Raw genomic sequence first — 17,099 nt, forward strand, 5'->3', positions numbered from 1 at the left:
TCCAGAGCAATACCAAATTGAGTAAGACTCAATGCCCGAGTACAGATGTTGAAATAGATGACATGAGTCGTGTACCTTATGCTTCCGCTGTCGGATCGATCATGTACGCTATGACATGTACTCGCCCTGATGTGGCATTTGCTTTGAGCATGGTCAGTCGCTATCAGGGAAACCCAGGTAGAGCTCATTGGATAGCAGTTAAGAATATACTCAAGTATTTGCGAAGGACAAAGGACTGGGTTCTTGTGCTTGGTGGCAGTGATACTTTGAGAGTAGATGGTTACAGTGATGCCAGCTTTCAGACGGATAGAGATAACTTCCGTTCTCAGTCGGGCTGGGTATTTTTACTGAATGGAGGAGCAGTTACTTGGAAGAGTTCCAAGCAAAATACGGTGGCTGATTCTACTTGTGAATCAGAGTACATTGCAGCAAGTGAAGCGTCGAAAGAAGCAACTTGGTTGAGGAACTTCATCGGGGATCTCGGAGTTGTTCCAACCATCCAGGAGCCTATGGAACTCTTCTGCGATAATGAAGGAGCGGTTGCCTTGACAAAGGAACCGAGAGATCATGGTAAGACCAGACATATCGACAGAAAGTACCATTTCATTAGACATAGAGTTGAAGAAGGCCATCTTATAGTAAAGAGGGTGTCATCTGAAGATAACCCAGCAGATCCCCTCACAAAGGGTCTGAGTAGGGCTAAGCATATTCAGCATGCTCGGAGCATAGGACTGAAAGATGATATTAGTTTTAGTAGTTAGATTAGTTTTTGAAACTTGTAACAAAGTAAATGTAATTGACTTTTGGTGATTAAATAATAAAGTATTATTTATAAGTTTGGCTACTACCTTTTGTTGATTGTTTATTATTGTGTTTCAATTTTGCATGTTTTACTTCCTGAATAATGAGATTATTCAAACTCCACAGTCGCTCGTACTCTTGGAAGTAAGTAGTGAATTAAGACTGTCATGAATTGGATTGCAGATTGTCTAAGGATAGACATGGCAATAGAATTGCTGCAATGTTCATGAGTACTCAGAAATTGAGATTTGAGTATTGGATAAACCCACGCTCAGAGTATTACTTCATGGAATTCATCACGAGTAATACTGAGACGATAATATCTTATAATCTTGAAACGAAGATATATGAGTTGTAATTTACAAGTCGGTTGTGCATTGGTGATACGAAAACGCATCAGTAACTTGGTGTTATAAAACGTATTGTCATGCATAATTTGATGAGTAAAAGATACAAGCATATGAGTCAACGTTTATTCGTTCCTTTTGCCCTAGCAGGAAAAGCGATATCTGTGGGCCCCTCGATGATTTGGTGTTGACTTATGTGCTGGGCCCAGCCAGGACTAAATTGATGTGTTCGATTAGAAGTCCTACATCATCACAAATCAGGAATCGGGAAACATAGATTCTGGACAAACAGATTGATTACATTCCATGTCTTTTGTCTGGGGATATCAAGCAGAACGAAGGGTTATATGATCACTTATCTTAGGACACGTAACTGACTGGGTCAGAGTTCGGCAGCAGCTTTTGGAAGCTACAATTTGCTGGTCAAATTTAGAAGGCATACTAGCAATTATAGTTACAGACTTATCCAAGTGGGAGACTGTTGGATTAGGTGTCTAAGCCCATAACTATAATTGGTATGTACTTGAATTGACAGCAACACAGTCCTTTTGGGTTGCCCTCAACCTAGCAACTGGACAAGGAAATTATGAAAGGAGAGATATTAATTTATAAGATTAATAAATTAATATATATATATATATATATATATATATATATATAAATGATTTATTAATATGTTAATGGATTAATATATTAATTAGAAATCATTATGTTTAATTAATTGTTAGCCAGAAATTAATCAGAATTGATTTTGGGGTTAAAAGAATTAATTATAAGGTGCAGGGACTAGTTTGCAATTATCTAATAGTTGAGTGGAAGGCTCTAGAACCCCCTTGGAAGAGGGTGGACGAAATCTTTAGGGGAAACCCTAATAATTTCGTCCATAGGGGCTTGGATAAGGCCCTTGGGTTTGCTTAGGCCCTAAGCAAAGGATAACTAGGGTTTCCCTTAAACCCTAGATCCCTCAACTATTTAAGGAGCCTCCTGGCTCACATTTTGTGTACTGATTCTTTGGAAGAATACCTTGGCCGAAATTGCATACTCCCTCTCCTCTCTCTTCTTCTACTTTCCTTCTTGCTAGTTTGGGTGTGATTCCATTAGAGGCATTACACTTGTGGTGCTAAAGCTTCCAAGAAGATCAAGATCAAGATCAAGGGAATATCAATTGTTTGCTATAACAATTGAAAGGTATGTAAACCCTAAACCCTAGTTTGTTAATTTCGAAATTAGCCTCTCTCCTCTAGGGTTCTAGTTTTGCAATTCAAAGTTGTATGTTCAATAGTTAAAACATAGATCCAAAGTAGTTTGCATGTGAACTTAGGAATTGTTTTCTAGTTTATTTGTTGTACCTAAAACCCATCAGTTAAGTCATAAAAATATCATCTTGAGGGTTTTTGTTGAAGCACGCTAGAGTTGGTGTTCTTAGTATGGATAAAAACAAGCTTTGGGTCCCCTTAAGACACGTAGGGGGAGTAAAGTTGCCAAATTTACGTGTTAAGACACCCCTTACGGGTCAGATCTGAGTTTGGATGTTCTTGTCTTAACCATTAATAGCTTATTATGGGTTTTGGGCCTCTGATGAGTATGCTAGGCGTACGTAGGAGTACGCTCAGCGTAATGCATGGATCATGCATCAGAGACTTGTATGTTGTACATTAGCGAGCTGTATGCAAGGTGTACGCTTTTGGTACACGGGGCGTACTCCCGAGGAGTCCCCATTTCTTTATGCTTTGTCGAGTTGTACCGTACGCATAGATAGGCCGTACGCAGGGTGTACATGTAGGTACGCAGGGCGTACGCTTATTGGACCCTCTTGATTTTGGGCCACCTTTTTGGACTCTAGGGTTGTGTCCCTTATGGACTTGGGCTCGTATTGGGCCTTAGGACTCCCTATTTGAGTTTGGGCCATTAGTGGGCCTAGTTTGGGCTTGGGCCATTATTAGGCCTCGTGATTTATGGGCTTGACCTTATGAATGTAACTTGGGTTAGTATTGATTGTGTTTAGTGTGTGGAGCTGTTGTGTAGTAGACTTGGGAGCGACAATTGCTATCTTCTTATTGAGGTGAGTCTCCTCACTGTACCTGTGGGTCGAAGGCACCAATTCCGGCTCACTAGGATATGTTATGGTAGTTGTCTTTGTGACTCTTGCATGACATGTGGGGCTAGGCCCATTGTATGATGGGCTAGGCCTATTTGTATGCTGGTCTAGGCCCATGGACCAGGAAGGGCGAGTCTCATTGTATGTTAGGTTATGATAGTTGTCTCTGTGACTCTTGCATTTGTATGTCGGGCTGGGCCCATTGGTTTGGCAAGGTGGTCCTATTATGGTAGTCTGGGCCCATTATGAGGGCTAGGCCCAATGATATGTATGGTATGTGGTATTTTGGGGAACTCACTAATCTTTGTGCTTACAATTTTTAGGGTTATGTTTTCAAGTACTTCTGGTTCGAAATGGAAGGGATCGGTTTGATCGCAACACATCCACCCATGTTTCCGCAACTTGATGATTTTGGGATTGTACTCTGGTATATGTTTTATTATGATATACCTTGGAATGTTTGGAAAAAGGTAATTGGTATTTTTGGTTAAACTAAAGATGAAACTTTTACCTTATAATTTTTGCGACGTTACAAGTTGGTATTAGAGCCTTGGTTTGAGGGATCCGGGCATACTATTGGGTGTGTTTGAACTCAAACTGAGGGTTTGGTAGATTTTTCATAAAATAAAAGTTTTATTTAAGGATTTTCTAATAACAGAAAGGGGTGTTGTGTGTGCAATCAGCCGAGCTCAAGTAAGTGATTTCCAGAATACCCATACATGTTTGTTATGATTTTATGTTATGAGAATTGCATGCTAGATTAGGGATAAGGATCTGCTCATGATTTCATGCTAGGATGTATGCCTTTATATGCCTGATTGTTTGAGTTTATGGAATTGCATGCTAGAATGGATTTTCAAATGGTTGGATGGATTGGCCTGATATGTGATGCCTCGTAGCCTAAGAGGATCGGATGTTATGCTAGATTTTCAAATGGTTGGATGTATTGGTATAGATTTTCAAATGGTTGGATGTATTGGTATAAGTAATTGCTAAGTGTATGCTTTAAAAATTTTATACGGTTAGGATCATATAACCCTAGAATGATTGATTTGGCCTTATTTCAAGTTCCTTGTTTGGTTGTGGTCCTAGGGTAGAGTATTTTATTTGATAGTCTATTTAAACATGTATTGTGTATAATTTGCATGCATAAGGCAACCGGTAGTGAGAGTGGAAGTTCCTAGCATGGGTTGTAGTAAGTGAGCTTTGGAGGTTCTTTGTTTGTTCTATGGCTTGGAGTGTTAGTACACGAATGCTGCTTGCTTTGTGGTTTGTGGGACTCTTAGTGATATGAGTTAATTATTAAGTGAATGTGTCAAGTCACATGTTGTAAAGGTTAAATAATCTCATAGTGATGGATTTGACTCTATTGTGTAGCTCTCGTTTGAGTCTAACCGTTGTAGGGTTGAGCTTGTTACTTGACGAATTATCTAAGCTTTGTGACATGTGATTATATTAATGAAGTAGTTAGCTGATATTAGTGGCAGTTCTTCAGCAGCTGATGGCAGGGGGAGGTCGGGAACCTAGGAGAGCCTAGGAAGTGTTTTTAGAGGGTTCAGATACGCTTTTTAGCGAGTACTTAGAGTACCAGTTTGAGAAGGTGACTTATAGGATTCAAGATGATTCTTGAGGATGGTATGGATATGTGTGGAAGGTAGTATTGGGACCGTACTACTTAAAGCACAAGATCCATACTCGAATTGAGGAGAGTCGCGGAGAATCTAGGAAGCATATGGATGAGGATTCTTGTGTATGTTCTGATCATTTGTATGGTTGTTTTTCATAATGGCGATGAGCACACATGGAGGAGGTTCATGTTCTGGTTCAGGAACAGGTGCTGAGTCGATTGATGAGTGGATGCGAGAGTTCATCTCGTCAGAGATCACCCGCGGTATTTTGGAGCAGACTCCTGTGATCTTCGGGGTAGTCAAGGAAGGGATAATGGAGATTCTGGATGAGCATTTGTGTAACGACCCGTTATTTCAAATCAATGTAATAGTATAGATCAACTTGTAATTTATTTTAAAATAATAAAGATAATTCCCATATTATAATCAATTTACTTTAATCTTTAATGAAGTCTTCATTCAATACTACAAGACTATACGAATCCAAAAATATATAGAACGTCTAAATCTAACTTCGCGTGAAAAAGTTATGATAAATTATATCGCTATAGCCTTTATATCAAGTGGAATTTAAAATAGACTTAGAATTAGCTATTTAAGTCTAAACGAAAGTTATGGTACTCGGTAATACCTACGTGTGGATATAAAGAACGTAAAAACGGAGCTCGTATGCAAAAGTTATGACCTTCCGAAGATACAGCTGTCTGAAAGCATGACGCGTGTCAGAAACCCTAATATAACCGAAATCACGACATGAGCATCATTACTCACGATGTGAGGAGTCAAAACGCCACTTTTCAAGTCTAGAAGACACACGGCAAGTCTACGTTAAAGGCTCACGACGTGAGCTTGAATTCTCACGACGTGAGAAGTCACCTGGACACCTTTCGGAGCTAGAAACGCGCGTGGCAAAGCTACAGGATGATTAGGACCAAACTCACGACGTGATCCATGCATGCTCACGACATGAGATTCGAAATCTCGGACTATAAATTGAAGGCTCGCCCTCTTTGTTTTGGTTACGAATTTTAACTCACTTCTACTTGCACATACACTACTTTAAGCCCCTCTAAAACCCCCGAAGCCTAGGGAAATCCCCTAACACCCAAAGAAAGCCCGGAGCCCCGAAGTCCTCGAGAAAATAATCTTTTCCAGTCGAAACTCTGCCCGCGTAAAGCCCCGTGTTCATCAGAAACTCACAGTTTCTTCAAGAAAAATCCTTTCTAGAAACGAAATGTTGCCCAAATCACCACTTATCAAGTGAGTTTACAAGCAAATGATTTTTAAACAATTCTAAACCGACTTTTAAGTTACTGAAACTCTTTTAAATATTGTCAAACTCTTATGTTTTAAAAATTCTTTTAAACTTATATTTTGCCACAATCATATATATATATATATATATATATATATATATATATATATATATATATATATATATATATATATAAGATTTAAAGGGCTTAGGACTGATAATTCGCTTTATTTCATTTTCCTTGTTTGGATGTGGGCTTAGGGTAGAGTTATTTGTCCGAATGTCGTTTCAATTTTAATTATATATATATATATATATATATATATATATATATATATATATATATATATATATATATATGAATATAAAAGTTATTTCAATCAAATTCATTACCCTTTGTAACATGCCGAGCAAAGGGGGTACTTTCATGAATATTACATATCAGACAGAACACAAATATAAATTATAATAGATATAATTTATGAAACTCTCACACAATTTTCACAAGTCAAGTATACAGGGTTTAACTATATATATATACTCTCGTACAAAATTATTTGCATATACTTTACATTTTAAGTATATTAAAAATACATTATACCGGGTTTGCATTAATGGGGTACAAATACAACGTACCGGGTTATTGCATGAACGGGGTATAAATACATCGTACCAGGTTTGAATTAATGGGGTAATAATACAACGTACCGGGTTATTGCACGAACGGGGTACAAATACATCGTACCGGGTTTGCATTTAATGGGGTACAAATACAACGTACCAGATTATGCACAAACGGGATACAAATACAACATACCGGTTTAAAACAAAGAAAAACATAACAGTATTGGAAACAATTTTTTTATTGTTTTATTGTGAACTAAAACTATGTACACTAATACATATTACAACAATAACACTTATACAGTTTGGTTTTATGGCATTAAAATTACTTACCAGTTAAAATAGAAAATATTGGATTTTCTGGAACAGTAATCATGCTCACTATTTCAAGGAATAGAAAACTAGCTTTTAAACATAAATACTTATGCACTCACCAACTTAAATGTTGGTACTCTCTTTTTCAAAATACTTGTATTCTCAAGGAATCAGTAGACATGTACATCCTTGGGATCTTGAGAAGACGGAGTAGTATAGACTCACGTCTTCTATCTTTTGTTATATAACTTTTGATGTCATATATACAATGACTTGAATACATATGTAAAACTTATACTTTATTAATGCAATGGTTGTTGGACTTTGATTACTATGATGCATGTGTTGTGATACTGTGACATCCCCAAATTCACGGCCAGAAAAGACCGATTTGTTTATGCTTTATTTGAAAATCAGAGTATATTTTTAACGAAATATAATGCGACATTTGTTCCCAATATATATATATATATATATATATATATATATATATACGTGTTAAAGAATTTATCAAAGCACTTCCGAAGAAATGTATTATATTAAAAACCTCGGGATGCCATTGTTAATACAGATCAAAAGCATAAACATAAACAACATAGGCCTTATAATATCAATTTATTCTAGTGGCCTATAAACCATTGATCTCTCATCAGATCATTACTCCTGTGCTCTCTTGCCACTACCTGTATACGATAAAACTGAGTGGGTCAGGCTTGGGAGCCTGGTGAGCACATAGGGTTTTCAACCCACAATAAATAAATTTATTAATTTCATCAACCAACAATAACCCGATTACCCATTCCCGTTATCCTCACTTTACATCCCTAAAACACCTATCATAAGGGACCTAGCCTAAGGATTATCATCGGGATGGACACCACTGCTAAGGGGGTTCCTCAACAATAAATGTCCGTAAGGCAACCATGAGGGGGATAGAGTACACCAGTGAACACATCGTTCACAAACACCTACAGGTCGCGGGCCTGCTAGCGTTCCACTAGACTGTCTAGAAAAGTCTGTGGTCGTCATCTATACTCTGCTAGATGATTGGATCAACAACAACAACATCGAGGCCTCTCATCATTTTATTGCATCACACACCAACTATTTTATCTACCCATGTTTTACCCCAACATATTTCTAGATATAAAATACATATACAGTTTAAATCATTTAAAACATGTATAATAGTGTTCATCTAACATAGATAACAAGTATACAGATAATATGCACACATAGCATGTAATTTATATAAAATACTTCATATCTATGTGTAAGATGAAAGTGACTATGTACTCACCTTAATAGCGTGAGTTGATAGAATCTAACTAAAAACGGTCGGCGGTTCGTGATCGTCGGGCTCGGGACGCGGAACGACTTCAGAAAATGAGAGAGAGGTAAGAAGATTTAGGTGTGAGATTGGCTGAGGTCGAACCTGCTATTTATAGCAAGTTTTTTGGACTCTCACGTCGTGAGTTTATAGAACTCACGTCGTGAGCCAAGCCTGCTCACCTCGTAGACTTGCCATTTGCGTCCCTAGCTTCGGAAGGTGGCCATATGACTCCTCACGTCGTGAGATATCATTTCTCACGTCGTGAGCTTAGAACTTATCCCTTCGTAGCCTCGTCACGCACCTTCGAGGTCCGGAATGTGGCAATTTTAATCCTCATGTCGTGAGTTTTGATGCTCACGTCTTGAGTTCAGTCAGATCAGGGTTTCTGACACGTGTCATGCTCTCAAACAGCTACGTCTTCGCAAGGCCATAACTTTTGCATACGAACTCCGTTTTTGACTTTCTTTATATCCACGCGAAGGTGGAGACGTACTATACAACTTTAATTTAGACCCCTAAGGCTAAAAAGTAGTTTATCATAAACTCATGTTTTACGATTCCCGGTGTCGTGCCGGTTTTGACGCGAAACTTCGACAAGTCATAACTTCTTCGTTATAACTCGGATTTCGGCGTTCTTTATATCTCTGGAATCCTTGTCCCGACCACTACAAATTTCTTCATAGATATTGGACTTATCTATTATTTTATTTTTGACGCTTATTTTTATTCTTAACTTATTATATTTTCTAAATAGGTATAATGTACATAAAATCACATAATATTCAAATAATTCCTATTTACTACTTCAAAGTAGGCTATAATTGTTGACCCCAACTATTACACCATTATACTAATGGTTATCCTAGAAACACGGGCGTTACAATTCTCTCCTCCTTAGGATGATTCCGTCCCAGAATCATGCATCAGCAAACAGATGTGGGTAGCGACTCATCATGTCACTCTCTGTTTCCCAGGTGAGGTTTGGCCCATTCGTATGTTTCCAGCGCACAAGCACTAAGTCGACCATCTTGTGTCACAACTTCTTAGTCTTATGGTCAACAATCGCCTCAGGCTCTTCGATTAGCCTCTTATTTTCATCCATCCTTAACTCTGAAATTGGAATTATATCGGGAACTTCTCCCGTAAACTTCCTCAAGTAACACACATGGAAAGTGTTATGAATGCCATCTAGTTCTTCTGGCAACTCTAGCTTGTAAACTTGGTTCCCAATCCTCTGAAGAACTTTGAATGGTCTAATAAACCTTGGACTCAACTTTCCTCTCTTTCCAAATCGTATAAGTCTCTTCCATGGTGAGACTTTAAGCAAAACGGAGTCTCCAATTTCGAATGTCATCGGTCGTCTCTTCTTGTCAGCATAACTCTTTTGACGATCCTGTGCTGCTAACATCCTTTCTTTAATCATCTTTAACTTTTCAGCAGTCTGATGGACTATCTCGGGGCCCATAAACTGCTTTTCTCCAACTTCAAGCCAACAAGACGGCATACGACACTTCTGTCGATACAACGCATCATAAGGTGCCATCTTAATGCTCGAATGATAACTGTTGTTGTAGGAAAACTCTACCAGAGGTAAGTGCTCATCCCAGTTACCTTGGAATTCTAGGGTACATGCTCTTAGCATATCTCCCAGTGTTTGAATCATTCTTTCGCCCTGACCATCAGTCTGCGGATGGTAGGCTGTACTTAAACACAATTTCGTACCCATTTCATCCTGTAGACTTCTCCAGAATCTTGACGTGAAACGACTATCACGATCTGATACAATCGTTAATGGTACACCGTGAAGTCTTACTGCTTCCTTCACGTAAGCATTTCCAAGCTTATCAATAGACCATTTCTCATTGGCTGCTATGAAGTGTGCACTCTTTGTGAAACGATCCACGACTACCCAAATCATGTCGTGACCGTTCTTCGTTCTAGGAAGTTTAGTTACAAAATCCATGGTGATGTCTTCCCATTTACCCATGGCTATAGGTAAAGGTTCTAAACTCCCATACGGTTTTTGATATTGTGCTTTAACTCTTGCACAAGTTACACACTCGGCCACATACTTTGCAACATCGAGCTTCATCGTCGGCCACCAGTAGTAGGGTTTCAGATCCCTATACATCTTAGTGCTACCGGGATGAATCGAGTACATGGCCTTGTGAGCTTCTTCCATCAGAAGATCCCTTATTCCTCCCATCTTAGGTACCCAAATTCTATCTTGGAATACCTTCAATCCTTGACTATTTGTACCGAATACCAGCGTTTTTCCTAAACGTTCTTCCTTTCGGTCATTTTTCTCTAAAGCTTCTTCCTGAGCTTTCTTGATGCTTTCCACAATCGTTGAGACAACTTCTATTCTTAACGCTCTTGGCCTTTTTCTTTCAAAGTTTATTTTTCGACTTAGAGCATCAGCTACAACATTCGCTTTACCAGGGTGATAAAGTATGTCACAGTCAAAATCTTTGAGTAACTCTAGCCCGCGTCGTTGTCTCATGTTCAATTCCTTCTGATTAAAGAGATACTGGAGACTCTTATGATCAGTGAAAAGTTTACACTTCGTGCTATAAAGGTAATGCCTCCATATCTTTAGGGCGAAAACTACCGCTGCCAACTCCAAATCATGAGTGGGGTAGTTCTTTTCGTGCTCCTTTAATTGTCGAGATGCATATGTTATCACCTTTTCTCTTTGAGTTAGAACACATCCTAACTCGACTCCCGACGCATCGCTATACACTGTGAAGTCTTCAACTCCATCGGGTAGAGAAAGAACTGGTGCTTCGCATAACTTCTTCTTTAGCTTCTCGAATGCTTCTTCGTGCTTCTCACTCCAAGTATAAGTTGCTCATTTGTGGGTCAAAGCTGTCAATGGAGTAGCTATTGAAGAAAAGCCTTGGATAAACCTTCGGTAATATCCAGCTAATCCCAGAAAGCTTCGAATCTCCGTGGGACTTTTTGGTCGTTCCCACTTCATTACAGCTTCTATCTTTGTTGGGTCAACCATTATTCCCTCTTGGTTAACCACGTGACCCAAAAATTGGACTTCTCGATTCCAGAAATCACATTTGGAGAACTTAGCATACAACTTCTACTTCTTCAGAACTTCTAATATTTCTCGTAGGTGCTTGCCATGCTCCTGCTGACTCTTTGAGTATATTAGAATGTCATCTATGAATACTATTACAGATTTATCGAGGAATTTTTTACAAACCCTATTCATCAAATCCATACACGCTGCTAGAGCATTGGTCAGTCCAAATGACATAACCAAGAACTCGTAGTGTCCATATCTTGTTCTGAATGCAGTTTTCTCAATATCCTGCTCTCTCACCTTCAACTGATGATATCCTGACCTAAGATCGATCTTTGAGAAATATTTCGAACCTTGCAACTGATCGAATAGGTCATCAATACTTGGCAATGGATACTTGTTCTTCACTGTTGCCTTGTTCAGCTCTCGGTAGTCTATACACATCCTCATGCTTCCGTCCTTCTTCTTCTTCACGAATAGCACCGGAGCTCCCCAGGGTGATGAACTTGGTCTAATAAAACCTTTGTCCAATAACTCCTGAAGTTGCATCATAAGCTCCTTCATCTCCGTCGGTCCTAATCGGTATGGTGCTTTCGCTATTGGTGTTGATCCTGGCGACAAGTCTATTCGAAACTCCACTTGTCTATCAGGGGGTAATCCAGGAAGATCTTCGGGAAAGACTTCCGGATAGTCACACACCACGGGTATACTTTGTATCTCCTTCTCCTCCTTCTTAGTATCAATCACAAATGCCAAGTATGATGTGCATCCTTTGGACAAACATTTTCTGGCTTTCATCAGGGAAATGATTCCAGAATTTACTATGTGTTTGTCCCCGTACACCATAAATGACTCTCTTCCAGATGGGTTTACTCTTACCATATTCTTCTTGCATAGTATCTCAGCATCGTACATACTAAGCCAATCCATTCCTAGCACGATGTCGAAACCATTCAACTCAATGGGCAATAATTCCTTGTGGAATTTATTCCCGTTCAAGTCGATGACGATATTTTTAATGCAATTACTAATAGGTATGAACTTGCCACTGGAAACTTCTACAACTATGGTATTATTAAGTTTATCTATAGGCAATGCTAGTCTTCTACCAAACTTATGCGATATAAAGGAGTAGTTTGCTCCTGAATCAAATAATATATTGGCAGGCAATTCATTTACTAGAAAGGTACCTGAAGCGACATCTGCTTCATCCCTTGCTGCTTCCAGTGTCATCTGGAAAGCTCTGGCTTTCGGTTTCGGTGAAACATTGGGCCTTGCTTCCTCCTTCTTCTTCGGACAGTCCTTCAAGATGTGCCCTTCTTCATTACACCCATAACAAACTTTCTTGTCGAGGGTGCATTCATTGGCATAGTGCCCAGGCTTTCCACACTTAAAACAAGTGACTCCTCCGTCACATCTCCCTAAGTGCTTCTTCTTGCACTTCTGGAACCATTTCGCTTCACCTCCTCTTCCTCCAAACTTCTTCGAATCAGACTTCGAAGATTTGCTTTTCTTGTTGGACCTTAAAGATCCATCGAACTTCCTTTTATCACCAACTTCAACCTTGCTGGCGGCTCTTCCCTTGATCATCTCCTCAACAGACTTAGCAGCCCAGATAGCCGCCTCGAGAGTAGGTGCCTGATGTACTGGCACAGCATACTCCCATGTAAGTCCCTTTGCTTACTTGTCGACTTTTTTCAACTCATCTGGGACGATGCGCAAAGCAAACTCCATTCTGTCTGTGAAGGCATTGGTGTATTCATCAATGGACATGTTGTCCTTCTTCAACGTCAGGAATTGGTTCTCTAGCTCTAGCAGATTTTGCGCCGAGCAGAACTTGCATTTGAAGTATACTAAGAACTCTGCCCATGTCAGTTGTAGTGGCTCGTTGGGGATTATGGTCTTCCCTAGAATCCTGAACACATAACGTTTCCAGATCCGGTCGGCAATAGACCATAGATCCGAACAAATAATAGCATATAAGGCATCTGTATAGTTATAGCTATAACACAAAGCATTTAGCACATAAAATCATTTTAGGCATCTTTCCTAAAATAAACTAGTGCTCGTGTCTAAAATATAGCAGACACTCATCTCACAATCATCGCTTAGCATTCTAAGTTTAAGTCTAGAAATCATACGAATTCCTAGTTCGCTTAAACTAATGCTCTGATACCAACTGTGACATCCGCAAATTCACGGCCAGAAAAGACCGATTTGTTTATGCTTTATTTGAAAATCAGATTATATTTTTAATGAAATATAATGCGGAATTTGTTCCCTATATATATATATATATATATATATATATATATATATATGTTAAATAATTATGAAAGCACTTCCGAAGAAATGTATTATATTAAAAACCTCGGGATGCCATTGTTAATATAGATCAAAAGCATAAACATAAAAAACATAGGCCTTATAATATCTATTTATTCTAGTGGCCTATAAACCATTGATCTCTCATCAAATCATCACTCCTGTGCTCTCTTGACACTACCTGTATACGATAAAACTGAGTGGGTCAGGCTTGGGAGCCTGGTGAGCACATAGGGTTTTCAACCCACAATAAATAAATTTATTAATTTCATCAACCAACAATAACCCGATTACCCATTCCCGTTATCCTTACTTTACGTCCCTAAAACACCTATCATAAGGGACCTAGCCTAAGGATTATCATCGGGATGGACACCACTGCTAAGGGGGTTCCTCAACAATAAATGTACGTAAGGCAACCATGAGGGGGAGTACACCAGTGAACACATCGTTCACAAACACCTACAGGTCGCGGGCCTGCTAGCGTTCCACTAGACTGTCTAGAAAAGTCTGTGGTCGTCATCTATACTCTGCTAGATGACTGGATCAACAACAACAACATCGAGGCCTCTCATCATTTTATTGCATCACACACCAACTATTTCATCTACCCATGTTTTACCCCAACATATTTCTAGATATAAAATACATATACAGTTTAAATCAATTAAAACAGGTATAATAGTGTTCATCTAACATAAATAACAAGTATACAGATAATATGCACACATAGCATGTAATTTATATAAAATACTTCATATCTATGTGTAAGATGAAAGCAACTATGTACTCACCTTAATAGCGTGAGTTGATAGAATCTAACTAAAAACGGTCGGCGGTTCGTGATCGTCGGGCTCGGGACGCGGAACGACTTCAGAAAATGAGAGAGAGGTAAGAAGATTTAGGTGTGAGATTGGCTGAGGTCGAACCTGCTATTTATAGCAAGTTTTTTGGACTCTCACGTCGTGATTTTATAGAACTCACGTCGTGAGCCAAGCCTGCTCACCTCGTAGACTTGCCATTTGCGTCCCTAGCTTCGGAAGGTGGCCATATGACTCCTCACGTCGTGAGATATCATTTCTCACGTCGTGAGCTTAGAACTTATCCCTTCGTAGCCTCGTCACGCACCTTCTAGGTCCAAAATGTGGCAATTTTACTCCTCACGTCGTGAGTTTTGATGCTCACGTCGTGAGTTCAGTCAGATTAGGGTTTATGACATGTGTCATGCTCTCAGACAGCTACATCTTCGGAAGACCATAACTTTTGCATACGAACTCTGTTTTTGACGTTCTTTATATCCACGCGAAGGTGGAGACGTACTCTACAACTTTAATTTAGACCCATAAGGCTAAAAAGTAGTTTATCATAAACTCATGTTTTACGATTCCCGGTGTCGTGCCGGTTTTGACGCGAAACTTCGACAGGTCATAACTTCTTCGTTATAACTCGGATTTTGGCGTTCTTTATATCTCCGGAATCCTTGTCCCGACCAATAAAACTTTCTTCATAGATATTGTACTTATCTATTATTTTATTTTTTACGCTTATTTTTGTTCTTAACTTATTATATCTTCTAAATAGGTATAATGTACATAAAATCACATAATATTCAAATAATTCCTATTTACTACTTCAAAGTAGGCTATAATTGTTGAACCCAACTATTACACCATTATACTAATGGTTATACTAGAAACACGGGTGTTACAGATACTTAACATGAATTCATCCACCCCCGTACGTTTCTGCCGCTCCGGTTTGGGGGTGTGATAGTTTGGGCTCGTTCCGCACTAAGATCATGGCTAATGTGTGAGCTCGCACCCTTTCCTTCTGAGAGTTTCGTGCTTGTGGAGCTCCAAATTTCTTTGGGAGAAGGACCCTATTGCTAGTAGGAGATGGTTAGAGGATATGGTGAACGCTTTCCGGACGAGTTTCTGCCCCGAGGGGTCGCATGTCATATTTGCTTCCTGTCTTCTGAAAGACATAACTCAAGATTGGTGGGAGGAGGTAGACTTTGCTTTGGGAGGCGAAGCCTTGGATATGATTGATGGGTTTTGAGCATTCTAACACTCCTAAGTGTACATGCAACCCTAAATACCTTGGATCTATGTTTTCTCTATTATACATGCAATTATGAAGTTTCAAAGGTATTACCCTATCTAGCATACAATACATGATACTTGGGTAATCAAATGGATAGAATACATACCTTTGTTTGATGTAGCTTGTCTCCATGAAGCTTGAGTGCCTAGTGCCCCAAGTGTGACACCTCAAATGGTTCACACAACACCAAATGCACATGGAATGACTTGAGAGAAATGGAACACTCCTTGAAATCGTCTAGCCCTCATATTCACACATTAGTGCACGATTTCTTGAGCCATGGGATTCTTTTATATGGTGGCTATTAGGGTTACACCATGTAACTCATAACTTTACCCATTCCTTATGCTCCATGGATTTTAACCTCCATGGAGTATCCATGGGTCACCCCATGGACTTAGTCCAACATAAGGAATCTTGGATCACAAGCCCACATATATAAGAATGAATGATTTACACAATCAACCCATATATTTAATTAGTCTCCTTTTGATCACTTAATTAATTCCAAATTAATTCTTGATCAATACTAATTAAATAACCTTATTAATATATTAGAACTTATAATATATTAACCAACCTTAAGTGTTATTTCTCTCATTATAGTATATCCAAATGCATGATGCCATGCAACCCAAATGGACCATGCCGGGTCGGGTCAAGTCTTACCAATTATAGTTATGGACTTAGACATTAATCCAACAGTCTCCTACTTGGATAAGTCTAAAACTATTATTGCGTATGACTTCAGGAACCGATCAGCAATTGTAGCTCTCAAAAGCTTCTGTCGAACTCTGACCTTGTCGATGAACTCTGACCTTTGTCAATGACTTGTCCATTAGATAAGGGATCATATAGTCCTCCATTCTAGATATCATATGGACTGAGACATGGATTATCAATCATTCTCTCTGTCCATTTGTTGTTTCCCGATTTCCGATTCATGATGACTGACTGATTGAACAAATCAAATTAGTCCTGGCTTGGCCAAGCACTCACATGTATCATCTTTAAATCATCGAGGGGCCCACATATATCGCTTTTATCCTGAAGGTAAAAGGAATGGATAAACTTCGACTCATATGGCTTGTTCTACTACTTGTTGAATCATACACAAAGGCACGTTTTATAACATCGAGTTACCAATGCGTTTTCGTGCAATCAATGTATAACCAACTCATAGTAACAACTCATATCTGTAGGTTTGAAGAATATAAGATATTATCGTCTCAT

Source organism: Lactuca virosa, chromosome 1 (genome assembly GCF_052849685.1).
Source record: "Lactuca virosa cultivar CGN04683 chromosome 1, Lactuca_virosa_CGN04683_v6, whole genome shotgun sequence".
Lineage (NCBI taxonomy): Eukaryota > Viridiplantae > Streptophyta > Magnoliopsida > Asterales > Asteraceae > Lactuca > Lactuca virosa.